The sequence below is a fragment of the Schistocerca cancellata genome, chromosome 12, assembly GCF_023864275.1.
Source record: "Schistocerca cancellata isolate TAMUIC-IGC-003103 chromosome 12, iqSchCanc2.1, whole genome shotgun sequence".
In the NCBI taxonomy this organism is placed as follows: Eukaryota; Metazoa; Arthropoda; class Insecta; order Orthoptera; family Acrididae; genus Schistocerca; species Schistocerca cancellata.
In genome coordinates, this window is record NC_064637.1 from 7,099,552 (window position 1) to 7,115,076 (window position 15,525).

The window sequence follows — 15,525 nt, forward strand, 5'->3', positions numbered from 1 at the left end:
TTCACTGAACTACCTTCACAAGAATTCTCTATTATTTCAATCTCGAACAGCGCGCTGAGAAAACGAACACGAACGTGCCAGCTCTGATTTCCCTTATTTTGTTATCGTGATCGTTTGTCCCTACGTAGGTCGGCGTCAACAAAATATTTTCGCATTCGAAGTAGGGAGTTGGTGATTAAAATTTCGTGACAAGACTTCGCCGGAACGAGAAACGCCTTTGTTTTGATGATGTCCACCCCAAATCCTGTACCACTTTAGTGACACGATCTCCCCTCTACGGCGATAATACAGAACGTGCTGCCCTTCTTTGAACTTTTTCGATGTACTCCCTCAGTCCTATCTGGTAAGGATCCCACACCGCGCAGCAGTATTCTCAAAGAGGACGTGAAAGAGTAGTGTAGGCAGTCTCTTTAGTAGATCTGTTACATTTTCGAAGTGCGCTCCCTATAAAACTCAGTATCGGTTTGCCTTCCCCATAACATTTTGCATGTGTTCTATCCTATTCCTTGTTCGTAATTGTAATACCTATGTTTTCATTTGAATTTACGGCCTTTGAATTTGATTCGTTTATCGTCCAATCGAAGTTAAACGGATTCCTTTCAGCACTCATGTGGATGGCGTCACACTTCACGTTATTTAGGGTCAATCTTCTGTAGATCGTATTGCAAATTGATTTGATCTTCTGATGACTTTACTAGTCGATAAACGACAGCATCATATACAGACAACCTAAGACGGCTGCTCAGATTGTCTTCTTAATCGTTTATATAGATAATGATCACCAAAGTTCTGTTTAACTCGATGACTTTCCGTCAGGTACTACGGCAGGAAATCACGAATCCAGTCACATCACTCAGACGATAATCGATAAGCACGCAATTTAACTACAAGCCGCTTGTGTGGTACAGTGTCAAAAGGCTTCTCGAAATCCAGACATACAGAATGCATTTGAAATCCCTTGTGAATACCACTGAACGATTCGTGTGCGTAAAGAGCTAGTTGTGTTTCACAAGAAAGATGTTCTCCAAATCCGTGTTGACTGTGTGTCAATAGACCGTTCTCTTCGAGGTAATTCATAATATTTGAACACAATATATGTAATAAAATCCTGCTGCAGATCGACGTTAACGATATGGGCCTGTAATTTAGTGGATTACTCTTATTGCGTTTCGTGAATATTGGTGTGAGCTGTGCAACTTTCCTATATTTGGATACGGTTCTTTCGTCGACCGAACGTTTGTATATGATTCCTAAGTATGGAGGTATCCTATCAGCATACTCTGAAAGGAACGTATCTGGTATACAGTCTTGATCAGAAGCCTTGCTTATGTTATGTGACTGAAGTTGCTTCACTACTCGGAGGATATCTACTTCTACGTTGTTCATGTTGGCAGCTGTTCTTGCTTCGAGTTTCTGGGAGACGTTATGCCATGGCTGTTCGACCTTTTCACCAGGCAACCACGATTCCGTGATTTGTGTGATTTTATTTAATCTTATGGTGACTTTATACAATTTGCAGCTGCGGCAAGTGATTTTATACAATATACATATAAGAGAAGATTAAACCTTAAAGTCCGACCAATTAATTAAGCTGGGTGTGAGAGTGAACAAGTCGTCGCGAATTCCAGGGTATGAATGAAGTGGACAGCGTTGGACTAAATGTTCAATTGTCTGCCCTTCTTGATTACATTCACACATTGGTGAACTGATCCAGCCCATTTGTACCTGAAGTAGCTACAACAGCCATGTCCAGTCCTTAACCTGTTGAGGCGGCGCCAGAGGTTCCTCGGTAGGTCAAAACCTTTTGGCTTCTTTGTGGGATCAAGGTGATGGGCTCTTGTTCCCAATGTTTTTGTTGACCATTCACGCTTCCCGATTTCATTTAGATCAAAACCATCCGCGATGAGTTGTCCTGCAGCAACACTTGCTGGTCTTCTTGATTGCAATCGTTTCCGTGGCGGATGACAGAATTCGTGGTGCAGTGGTAGAGAGGGTGATGCAGGGATTTTCTTGGCTTCCCTCAGTAGAGCTTGTTTCCGGTTTAAGTGAGGTGGAGGGGTGACTCAGTACAGGTAACCAGTGGCATGGGGCTGATTTGATGGAACCAGTAGTGCAGGGCATTGTGTCGGTCAGTTTCGTGTCTACCTTCTCCACACGTACACTTTCCAACCAGACAGGTGCACAGTACTCGGCAGCAGAGTACACAAGGCTGATGCCAGTTAAACGCAGACAGTCAGCAGAGGTTCCCCAGGTGGTACCACTGAGCTTATGTGGCATGTTGTTCCTTGCAGTAACTTTATCAGAAAGCTTGGTGATGTGCTCTTTGTAGCTCAGGGTTCCGAGATATTTTGGGAAAGGATTGTACCTCAACGTTTGTCCATTGACCAGAACTCTCGGTTTGTAGCTCGCAGCACGATTCGCTAGATGGAAACAAGAAACTTCAGTTTTTGATGTGCTTGGGATCAATCTCAAGGTCTTAAAGTTGACATCTTCTCCAGATCCTCTGTAAGAATTCGTTCACCATTCTCGAAATTACTGCTCTGTGCTACCAGTGCTATGTCATCAGCATAGATGAATTTAGTTGATATTGTGGTTGGTAAATCATTAATGTATAAATTGAATAGTGATGGGGCTAAAACAGATCCCTGTGGTAGTCCATTATTTGGTTTCCGTTTGTGGCTTTGAGAGTTGCCTAGAAACACTTCCAATTGCCTTTCACTAAGCATGCTGGATATTAGATCCACAATTTCTCGACTTTGTACAACTTGCAGTAGGTTGTGATCCACCCTATTGACAGATGAGGCCACTTTCATGACATTCATCTTAGGGATAGTATGCAGAGCCCCCACGGTACGGTGTCAGGGAATAATCGGCATCGGTGTAACTGTAATGCGCGGGCCAGGATAACTGGCGACTGTATTTTGGGACCAGTCTTCCTCCCACGCCGCCTAACAGGCCGCAACTAGCGGCGTTTCCTGTCGGTGACTTTGCCTCGCCTGCTGGAAGAAGTGCCTCTGATGACTCAAAGGGCTACGTGGCTGCGGCACGATGGTGCCCCAGCTCCCTTCGCTGTTAACGTCCGGACTCGTCTCAATCGTATCCCCCGTGGCCGATGGATCGGACGAGGGGGTCCAGTTGCACGGCCTGCTCGTTCGCCGGGTCTCGGCCCGTGCCATTTATGATTACGGGGCCGTGTATGCAGAGCGTATTCCAGATGTGGAGACACTGGAGCAGTGTATTCGTGCTGCCTTTGACACTGTTCGCATGCAGCCTGGCCGATGTGAACGTGGTACGGCCCGTACACGCGTGCGTCGAGTCACACGGATTCCACTGAGGCTGCTCGGTGCAGCGCGTGTTAGACCGCAGTCTCTGTAGCACCACATGATTCGACTAATGCTCCCTGCCATGGAAACGTTACATTTCCGGACATATCTTCATTAGATGGTTTTTGTTCCGTATCGTATGGTCGATGAATCTGTAGAGCTCGTACATGGTGGAAAGATGTCTCAACGAATGGATGTTAGGGACACGGGAAGTTACTTTGAGGGTCACTTGCGCCGCCTTTCTTGCTTACGGATACCACCCTGCTTTCTTCCAGAACTGGTCACAGGTCTTTTTGGCAGGACCTCCTGCGTCATACACGGAGGTGGCAGGAGCCCCGGTACTCCTACCAGCATCGGGCCGCGCCTCCCGTTGCCCGGCGGCCGGCCGCGGTGGCCGAGCGGTTCTAGGCGCTTCAGTCCGGAACCGCGAGACCGCTACGGTCGCAGGTTCGAATCCTGCCTCGGGCGCGGATGTGTGTGATGTCCTCAGGTTAGTTAGGTTTAAGTAGTTCTAGGTTCTAGGCGACTGATGACCTCAGATGTTGTCCCATAGTGCTCAGAGCCATTTGAACCATTTTGGTGCCCGGCGAACTGGAGCAACTAGCTGTGGCGCGGAGTCAACAAGTCGCTGGAGTGCTGAGCACTGCTGCCTCTACAGGCCGACCACAGTTGCCAAAGTGTTGTCGGCCCAGCATTCTGCACACGAACTGGCCTGTAAACGTTCGGGGGATTGATGTCGGACGAACTGCATGGCCAAATCATTCGCTCGAACTGTCCAGAATGTTCTTCAAACCAGTCGCGACCGGTTGTCCCTCTGAGATGGTATATTGCCATCCATAAAAATTCCATTGTTGTTTGGAAACATGATGTTAAAAGCGGTGGCTTGTTTTTATTTTTTATGTTACTGTTCCTTGCTGTAGGGGCTGTGATTTTTGATATTTTTTGTCTAAACCGGCAAGGTAAAACAGAGGCCGCTACTTCCACCACATCGAGTGGATTTAGTGCTCACGTACTCATACTGAGCCGCGGACACTTCCCAGTTCGTCAGTGGGGAAAAACTGAAAGTGATCATTACTATTATCGGTGCCAGGCGTGCAATGGTCGTGCCAGGCGCGCGATATTGAATCTTTATGCTATCGTTAACGGCGCGAGACCTGCACGACCTTATAGCAACCGTTATAGTTCTGCATTATTCTGTGACACTAGGGGTGATTTCACGTAATGAAAGGAAGATTGTAAGATTAACGGACTCATTTATTAAACAGTTCAGAATCGAACAATAATACAACCAAATGGGGGTGGGGGAAGAAAGATTCCAGTTCTGCAGCCTGCCCCAACGTACGTTCATAATAAGCCACGACAGCAGGAGAAAAGGAATTTTAGTAACGATCGCCGTATTATCAAATGGGGTCCAATTTACTAAAGGAGGGGGTTGCAGGCATGCAACGACCACCACCGCCAATCATCCAAAGACTGAGAAAGATGCTACTGTGTGTGAGTCGCTCGCTAGCCTCCCGTACTGAAGGAGTAAAACCCGCGAGACGCGAAACTGTTCACAGTGACCTATAAGGTTCCCTCTGGGCCGCAGGGCGCGAATCTGCAGTGCACGTCGGCTGAAATGTAGGGTTTCGCAGGGATCGAATGAAGGGTAGAGCCACGGGTCGTAACCCATATGAAATGTAGCGTCCACTGTTCAAAGTGCCGTCAATGCGAACAAGAGGTGACCGAGACGTGTAACCAATACCACCCCATACCATCACGCCGACTGATACGCCAGTATGGCGATGACGAATACACGCTTCCAATGTGCGTTGACCGCCATGTCGCCAAACACGGATGCGACCATCATGATGCTGTAAACAGAAACTAGATTCATCCGAAAAAATGCCGTTTTGCCATTCTTGCAACCAGGTTCGTCGTCGAGTACACCATCGCAGGCGCTCCTGTCTGTGATGCAGAGTCAAGGGTAACCGCAGCCATGGTCTCCAAGCTGATAGTCCGTGCTGCTGCAAACGTCGTTGAACTGTTGGTGCAGACGGTTGTTGTCTTGCAAACGTCCCCATCTGTTGACTCAGCGATCGAGATTTGGCTGCACGATCCGTTACAGCCATGCGGATAAGATGCCTGCCATCTCGACTGCTAGTGATACGAGGCCGTTGGGATCCAGCACGGCGTTTCGTATTACCCTCCTGAACCCACCGATTCCATATTCTGCTAACAGTCATTGGATCTCGACCAACGCGAGCAGCAATGTCACGATACGATAAACCGCAATCGCTATAGGATTCAATCCGACCTTTATCAAAGTCGGAAACGTGATGGTACGCATTTCTCCTCCTTACACGAGGCATCACAACAACGTCTCACCAGGCAACGCCGGTCGACTGCTGTTTTGTATGAGAAATCGGTTGAAACTTTCCTCATCTCAGCACGTTGTAGGTGTCACCAACGGCGCCAACGTTGTGTGAATGCTGTGAAAAGCTAATCATTTGCATATCACAGCATCTTCTTCCTGTCGCTTAAATTTGGCGTCTGTAGTACGCCATCTTCGTGGTTTAGCAATTTTAATGGCCAGTAGGATCAATGGGTTTGAAGTTGCTGTTACAGCTGTCGCACGTGCGAAGGGACACAGTTTCTCCGAGGTAGCAATGAAATGCAGATTTTCCTGTACGACCATTTCATGAATGTTCAGTGAATATCGGGAATACGGTAAAATTCAAATCGCCGACACCGATGTGGCCGGAAAAAGATCCTGCAAGAACGGCACCAACGATGACTGAAGAGAATCGTTCAACGTGACACGAGCGCAAACCTTCTGCAAACTGCTGTACATTTCAATGCTGGACCATCTGCATGCGAAACATCATTATCGTAGATAAAGAAGAGACTTACAGGTCTCAGAGAAAAATGTACACTATTGGTCATTAAAATTGCTACACCACGAAGATGACGTGCTACAGACGCAAAATTTACCGACAGGAAGAAGATGATGTGATATGCAAATGATTAGCTTTTCACAGCATTCACACAAGGTTGGCGCCGGTGGTGACACCTACAACGTGCTGACATGAGGAAAGTTTCCAACCGATTTCTCATACAAAACAGCAGTTGACCGGCGTTGTCTGGTGAAACGTTGTTGTGATGCCTGGCTGTAACGGATCGTACAGCCACGTCTCGATCCCTCAGTCAACAGATGGGGACGTTTGCAAGACGACAACCATCTGCACGAACAGTTCGACGACGTTTGCAGCAGCGTGGACTATCAGCTCCGAGACCATGGCTGCGGTTACCCTTGACGCTGCATCACAGACAGGAGCGCCTGCGATGGTGTACTCAACGACGAACCTGGGTGCACGAATGGCAAAACGTCATTTTTTCGGATGAATCTGTTTACAGCATCATGATGGTCGCATCCGTGTTTGGCGACATGGCGGTGAACGCACATTGGAAGCGTGTATTCGTTATCGCCATACTGGCGTATCACCCGGCTTGAAGGTATCCCTGCGAAACTTTACATTTCAGCAGGATAATGCACGACCGCATGTTGCAGGTCGTGTACGAGCCTCTCTGGATGCAGAAAATGTTCGATTGTTGTCCCGGCCAGCACATTCTCCAGATCTCTCACCGACTGAAAATGTCTGGTCAATGGTGGCCGAGCAACTGGCTCGTCACGATATGCCAGTCACTACTCTTGATGAAGCTGTGGTATCGTGTTGAAGCTGCATGGGCAGCTGTACCTTTACACGGCATCCAAGCTCTGTTTGACTCAATGGCCAGGCGTATCAACGCCGTTATTACGGCTAGAGGTGGTTGTTCTGGGTACTCATTTCTCAGGATCTATACGTGAAAATGTAATCACATGTCAGTTCTAGTATAATATATTTGTCCAATGAATACCCATTTATCATTTGCATTTCTTCGTGGTGTAGCAATTTTAATGGCCAATAGTGTAAAAAGAGACTGGCAGACAAACAATACAATGCATAAGCGTACTGCAAGTATTTCACCGTACTGTCGAATACTGAAGGTAACAGAAACGGAAAAATGGAAATGAGCGTACGGCATCGTCGGTTGGGAGGCTCCTGTTCGGGGGAGTACGGCTGCTGGCTGCCTGCAAGTCGACGCCACATTGGGCGATGTGCGCGTCGGTGATGAAGATGAAGTGATTATGAGGACAGCGTAACACCGAGGCGTCCCTGAGCAGAGAAAATCTCCGCCGCAGCCGGGAATCGAACTCGCGCCCGCTTGCGTGGGAGGCGAGCACGTTACCACGCAGCTAAGTAGGCGGGCATTGAAGCCAAAGATGGTATTAATTGCAGTCAGTCGTCAGGTAATCCTTCCTTATCCGAATCCGAGCGATGGCAGAGCGGTTCTAGGCGCTTCAGTCCAGAACCGCGCTGCTGCTACGGTCGCAGGTTCGAATCCTGGCTCAGGCATGGATGTGTATGATGTCCTTAGATTAGTTAGGTTTAAGTAGTTTCTAAGTCTAGGGGATTGATGACCTCAGATGTTAAGTCCCATAGTGCTCAGAGCCATTTGAACCCAATCCGAGAAATACGTCTCAGTTGTGGACGTCGATAAGGAGTCGATGAACGACAAAATCCAAGAAGTTTTCCACCCAGGCACCGCATTTCCTCCTCTTCTTTTATGAGCTGCTGTTCCTAATCCCGCGAGCATTCGGCAGTGACGTGTGGAAAAGCTGCGTGCGTTAGTTCCAGTAGATGTGGCAGCTTAGCAGTCTTGTCGCTTCTCGCGGCAAACCCCTTAACTTGGTTCCAGATCACTTCTGTTCAGTTCGTATTGTATTGGTACAGCGGCAAACGTAAAAATGCAGCATATGTTTTGTGTGCTCGATACTGTGAAATAATTGTTTTTCGTGTTCCTACGACACATATGTACATCTGTGGTATAAAACAATGGACATAGTCCAAATAAAGAGTATCTACTTTTTCATTTTTGCCTTCAAAAATTACACTTACGTTTTCTTAATTGAAGCAGCCTTTATTAACAGTCTTTCATAAAATATCGATAATTAAGAATTTATATTTGAAATGAAAACGGGAATTTCGCATACAATATGTTATTAGAAACAAGGAGACATGCATTAGTCATAAAAATGATGACGAATTTTACAATTACGAGATGTACTTCAAATTGAACGAGAAAAAAAAGTGACTTAGGCAAGACTTGAGCCAGCGAACCGTAGCGTGCAGTTAGTTGTCAATCTACTACGCTGCCGATATCGTTATAAATACAATCTAAGTTAGTGTCTCAACTGTATGTAGTACCCTTAGAAAAACTTCAAAGCCGATTATCTCTGTGAATTCATGAAAGAACATTAAGAAAACAACCTATTTGTCGGGCACTTTTTAATCGTGTTTCAAACGCGTGTTTCACTGCGGAACCGGAAGCAGCCTCAGCCGTTTTCATGCTGCGTATTGTTAGCGCGACAATCAGAGCACAACAGGCCAGAGGCTGTGACTGTACAAGATTTTTGAACAAAAGACTACGTGGCCAAAGCGTGATTAAGAGATACGTTGATGGCCGTTAATACATCTGAACATCTTACAGTTCGATTTCAAAAATGGTTCAAATGGCTCTACGCACTATGGGACTTAACATCTGAGGTCATTAGTCCCCTAAACTACTTAAACCTAACTAACCTAAGGACATCACACACATCCATTCCCGAGGCAGGATTCGAACCTGCGACCTTAGCAGCAGCGCCGTTCCGGACTGAAGCGCCTAGAACCGCTCGGTCACAGTGGCCGGCTTTAGAGTTCCGTTTAACGTAACTTAGTAATAATATATCTAATACATAAGTAGGACCTACAACACCAATGTACGTTTGCTACGGTTTCTCACCAATCATCGCGTTTGTGTTTGTTTACATCAGTTTAATTTTCGTGATGAACGGACTATAGAGTGGCCCTTTGTCGCGGATCAAAGCGATGCTGGCGACGTTTGTGTGGAATGGTTTTGCGTGTGTAGGGGAGTAGTGTTAATCTGGATTTCGCCAATAAACGTTACAGATTAGGTCCCCGGAGCGGTGCATCGCGCCGTTTTTGTCTCTCTCGCCCCGCACACGGCTGTACGACTCCTGGACTGTAACACAGGGCGCCACATAAGCTGCCGAGCGTCGGACAATTAAAAAGTTTCGTTGCGAGCAAAATTTTTTGGAGTTTTTGCGTGAGAGAGCCTGCGATAATGTTCTGTTACGGTAGCCTATCCGAGCACCACCTACACTTGAGGCCTGCGCGCACACTTGTGACGTCACGTACTGGTGGCCGGGTCTGTATCGGAACGCTCCTGTTAAGCAGTGTGCAGCTACACGAGCCTCCAGAGTTTTAAAGCTGAGACCGCATTGGGATTCTCGTGCTTTCCTCTTCTACATGGCCTTGTAATGAGAGTATGGAAATTTATATCATTGCGTAAAGTAACTGAACAAAACTGCCCTATGTTATTTCAAGATGTAAAATTATTTTGACGATTTGTCTTAAATACGCGTTTCTTGCAGTAAAAAATCGGCAATATGCAACAACAAGCAGACGTCTTCGGTTTTAAATAAAGCAGCTGGAGCTCCTACAAAATTTAAGAATTTGTTTCCCCGGTTATCTTCGTAAATTTTCCTCTCCACTTCAAAATTTGCTGACCTCACACGAAACTCAAATCACTCGACGAAATGGAGCACCTCCTGGTATAACGTTTAATAAATCAAAAAACCCGAAAAAATATTTTATTTCCCTGTTTCTCCAGAACTTTATAACCTTAAACGTGAAAAGATTGTTTCTCCTATATCCTTGACTGAAATTCGTATCACAGAGTGCTGTTAATTTAATCACAATGCACTTACCTCGAAATTCGGCTTTATATACTTCTTAATCTGTCAAACACTGAATTCATTAAAGCAATTTTCTAAAGCAGTTTACTCAAATTGAAATTATTTCCGAATAGCTGCGTATGTAAAACTGAACAAAATCATTCTGTAGCTCTTCCAAACAAAAGTACTGGAAACTCAATAATCTGGTAGGAATGATAAGGAATACTAAACATTTTCGAGTCACACTAATTAATATAACTATTCTGTTTGACAATAGTTGCAAATATGAGAGACATTTCACAGCCAGCTTCGTATTAACCTCGCAGCAATGGTCGAGAATTAAGAAACAAATTATACTTGGTTCAAATGGCTCTGAGCACTATGCGACTCAACTGATAATTAAACCTAACTAACCTAAGGACAGCACACAACACCCAGCCATCACGAGGCAGAGAAAATCCCTGACCCCGCCGGGAATCGAACCCTCAGCGACTTGTATTTCTGTATTCCTGATTTTCCTGGAACATGTTTGTATTTCCTCCTTTCATCAATCAACTGAAGTATTTCTTCTGTTACCCATGGTTTCTTCGCAGCTACCTTCTTTATACCTTTGTTCTCCTTCCCAACATCTGTGATGGCCCTTTTTAGAGATGTCCATTCCTCTTCAACTGTACTGCCTACTGCACTATTCCTTATTGCTGTATCTATAGCGTTAGAGAACTTCAAACGTATCTCGTTATTCCTTAGTACTTCCGTATCCCACTTCTTTGCGTATTGATTCTTCCTGACTAATGTCTTGAACTTCAGCCTACTCTTCATCACTACTATATTGTGATCTTAGTCTATATCTGCTCCTGGGTACGCCTTACAATCCAGTATCTGATTTCGGAATCTCTGTCTGACCATGATGTAATCTAATTGAAATCTTCCCGTATCCCCCGGCCTTTTTCAAGTATACCTCCTCCTCTTGTGATTCTTGAACAGGGTACTCGCTATTACTAGCTGAAACTTGATACAGAACTCAATTAGTCTTTCTCCTCTTTCATTCCTTGTCCCAAGCCCATATTCTCCTGTAACCTTTTCTTCTATTCCTTCCCCTGCAACTGCACGCCAGTCGCCCATGACTATTAGATTTTCGGCCCCCTTTACATACTGCATTACCCTTTCAATATCCTCATACACTTTCTCTATCTGTTCATCTTCAGCTTGCGACGTTGGCATGTATACCTGAACTATCGTTGTCGGTGTTGGTCTGCTGTCGATTCTGATTAGAACAATCCGGTCACTGAACTGTTCACAGTAACACACCCTCTGCCCTACCTTCCTACTCATAACGAATGCTACACCTGTTACACCATTTTCTGCTGGTGTTGATATTACCCGATACTCATCTGACCAGAAATCCTTGTCTTCCTTCCACTTCACTTCACTGACCCCTACTATATCTAGATTGAGCCTTTGCATTTCCTTTTTCAGATTTTCTAGTTTCCCTACCACGTTCAAGTTTATGACATTCCACGCTCCGACTCGTAGAACGTTGTCCTTTCGTTGATTATTCAATCTTTTTCTCATGGTAACCTCCCCTTTGGCAGTCCCCTCCCGGAGATCCGAATGGGGGACTATTCCGGAATCTTTTGCCAATGGAGAGATCATCATGACACTTCTTCACTTACAGGCCACATGTCCTGTGGATACACGTTACGTGTCTTTAATGCAATGGTTTCCATTGCCTTCTGCATCCTCATGTCGTTGATCATTGCCGATTCTTCCGCCTTTAGGGGCAATTTCCCACCCCTAGGACAAGAGAGTGCCCTGAACCTCTATCCGCTCCTCCGCCCTCTTTGACAAGGCCGTTGGCAGAATGAGGCTGACTTCTTATGCCGGAAGTCTTCGGCCGCCAATGCTGATTATTTATCAAAATTTAGGCAGTGGCGGGGATCACCACCGGCGCCATTCTTGTGTGAATGCTCTGAAAAGGTAATCATTTGCATATCACAGCATCTTCTTTCTGTCGGTTAAATTTCGCGACTGTAGCACGTCATCTTCCTGGTGTAGGAATTTTAATGGCCAGTAGTGTATTTGCCATTAATTAACATGCTATGATAAATCTGCAATGAGCCTTTACGTCGTACTGACAATAGCATCCAACTTATAATACAAACGCAATGAAATACTACGAAATGCAATATGGGGTCAGAGTACTTTAGACTTTACTGGTCGCATCCAGTTGCGGTAATGACGTCAGTAAGTTAGCCAACCAGCTTTCCCAACTACTCGGCTTCCTCGAGTCGGAGTTGTCCATCCGCTCTCCTCTATCAGCGACGGTTATGCCGGTATTACACTATCCAATTTGTTTGTCAAAGATTTGATCTAAGATGTGATAAAATATTCCGTCACATATATTTGACAAAGATGTTTGACGTAGCCCTAGAAGGGGTATTACACTGTCATCATATTTTTCGTCAAAGTTCAAGATGGCTGACAACAATAACTTGTTATTAACCGCAGCAGTTGCATGTACCGCAACTGCACTGTGAGCACATGCGGAAGAGAAGCGGGGGAAAAAAGGAAACGTACCTGGGTGAAGCCGTGGGTTTTACGACGAGACGATGAAAGCATTCCTCAAAACTTGTTACGTGAGGTTATAGCGGAGTCGTACATCAATTACTTAAGAATGGATGAGCATACATTTCTGTATGTGTTCAGTGAAGTGTATCCTCATATCGCAAAGCACAATATTCACTTAAGAACTGCTACATCTTCAGAAGACAGGCTCACTGTAACAGTCCGATTGCTTGCTACAGGGGAGGGTTAGGTTAGGTCAGATCTCCAATCTTCTTTGTATTGAGCGTGCCTCACTGTGTAAAGCGCATCAGCTTCATGTATCTCTGTTAATTTTATAGTTGTTGGCACACACCAATTGTATTTACCCGCAAACGCTACAGACGACAGAATGCAGCGATGCTAGCGCTCCGCGTGGAACATGTCACATTACAGTGAACAGAATACAAGCGACTTCTTCGATCAAATCTACAGCGAGGCCCTAGATTTGATCAAATATTGGACGACATATGACAAAGTTCCCTATTACAGCATTAAATATCTTTGACAAAGATATTGGGCAAAGATATTTGACATAGAAATTTGATAGTGTGATACCGGCCTTAAGGCAGTGGAGACAAGCTGAGGTTGGGAAGCCCCCAGCACGAGTGTCTGCAGCTGCGGCCGCTGGCCAGCCACGTGTAAAAGCTGGGCTCGGCCTTCCAGGAAGCGCCGCTCGTGACGCAGGCGCTTCACAGCGCTTCTGGGATTCCCCCGCCCCCTTCGCCGCAAGCGCCAGTGGTCCTTCTGCAAGCCGCCCTATTATACTTCTGCCCCACCTCGATGTGTCAGCGAGAGTACAAGGTTCCATGAGCGGCGCGGTTTCCCCGTATTCTCTAACCGAGTGCTGCGACACCGTGTGTGTGCGTGTGTGTGTGTGTGTCCACCTCCTGACGTAAGCGCGTCTGACTGCACAGCGAACACCATTCGACAGGGGACAGCTGTACAGTGAAAGAAACAAGAGAGCGGCACAGCTGCAAGTGTCGCACTTGAGTGTGGTCCGAGCACGAGGCTCAGGACCCGAACCACACGCCACTGTTACGCACTGATGAAGGACTGCGATTGCACATAATTCATTAAGGTCAATCCAACACATTTATTTCAAATAACATAAATGAAGTTACATTTGAATCTGTCTGACATCAAACAGGAATAGAAAAAAACAATTTCAATATCAGCTGATTTAGTGCGTGAAGCGCGAGTTAAGCCAATAACCAGGTAAACTAAACAATTCACCGTAATTCAAAAGAAAGAAAAACAAAATTGAATCAATACACCCCACTGACAAATATACTCAAAAGAATACACTGAAGTGGGGAGCAGTCATTCACCCAACAGAACACTTCAAAATGAGTTCAATAATACAGTTGCATGCCCCAGAAAACGACAAGACATTAAATACACTTCATTTGATGAATAACAAATACTCGTTAACATTACGCCACTCCTGTTTGAAATGCAGTGTCCCAAAGAAACATGCGGGGCAGCAGCCTTTTCAGTAGTTGCAGGGGCAATAGTCTGGATGATTGACTGATCTGGCCTTGTAACAATAACCAAAACGGCCTTGCTGTGCTGGTACTGCGAACGGCTGAAAGCGAGGGGAAACTACGGCCGTAATTTCTCCCGAGGGCATGCAGCTTTATGTATGGTCAAATGATGATGGCGTCCTCTTGGGTAAAATATTCCGGACGTCAAATAGTCCCCCATTCGGATCTCCGGGCGAGGACTACTCAAGAGGATGTCGTTACCAGGAGAAAGAAAACTGGCGTTCCACGGATCGGAGCGTGGAATGTCAGATCCCTTAATCGGGCAGGTAGCTTAGAAAATTTAAAAAGGGAAATGGATAGGTTAAAGTTAGATACAGTGGGAATTAGTGAAGTTCGGTGGCAGGAGGAACAAGTCTTCTGCTCAGGTGACTACAGGGTTATAAACACAAAATCAAATAGGGGTAGTGGAGGAGTAGGTTTAATAATGAATAGGAAAATAGGAATGCGGGTAAGCTACTACAAACAGCATAGTGAACGCATTATTGTGGCCAAGATAGATACGAAGCCCACACCTACTACAGTAGTACAAGTTTATATGCCAAATAGCTCTGCAGATGACGAAGAAATTGAAGAAATGTATGATGAAATAAAAGAAATTATTCAGATAGTGAAGGGTGACGAAAATTCAATAGTCATGGATGACTGGAATTCGGTAGTAGGAAAAGGGAGAGAAGGAAACGTAGTAGGTGAACATGGACTGGGGCTAAGAAATGAAAGAGGCAGCCGCCTGGTAGAATTTTGCACAGAGCACAACTTAATCATAGCTAACACTTGGTTCAAGAATCATAAAAGAAGGCTGTATACATGGAAGAAGCCTGGACATACTGACAGGTTTCAGATAGATTATATAATGGTAAGACAGAGATTTAGGAACGAGGTTTTAAATTGTAAGACATTTCCAGGAGCAGATGTGGACTCTGACCACAATCTATTGGTTATGACCTGTAGATTAAAACTGAACAAACTGCAAAAAGGTGGGAATTTAAGGAGATGGGACCTGGATAAACTGAAAGAACCAGAGGTTGTACAGAGTTTCAGGGAGAGCATAAGGGAACAATTGACAGGAATGGGGGAAAGAAATACAGTAGAAGAAGAATGGGTAGCTTTGAGGGATGAAGTAATGAAGGCAGCAGAGGATCAAGTAGATAAAAAGACGAGGGCTAGTAGAAATCCTTGGGTAGAAGAAATATTGTATTTAATTGATGAAAGGAGAAAATATAAAAATGCAGTAAAT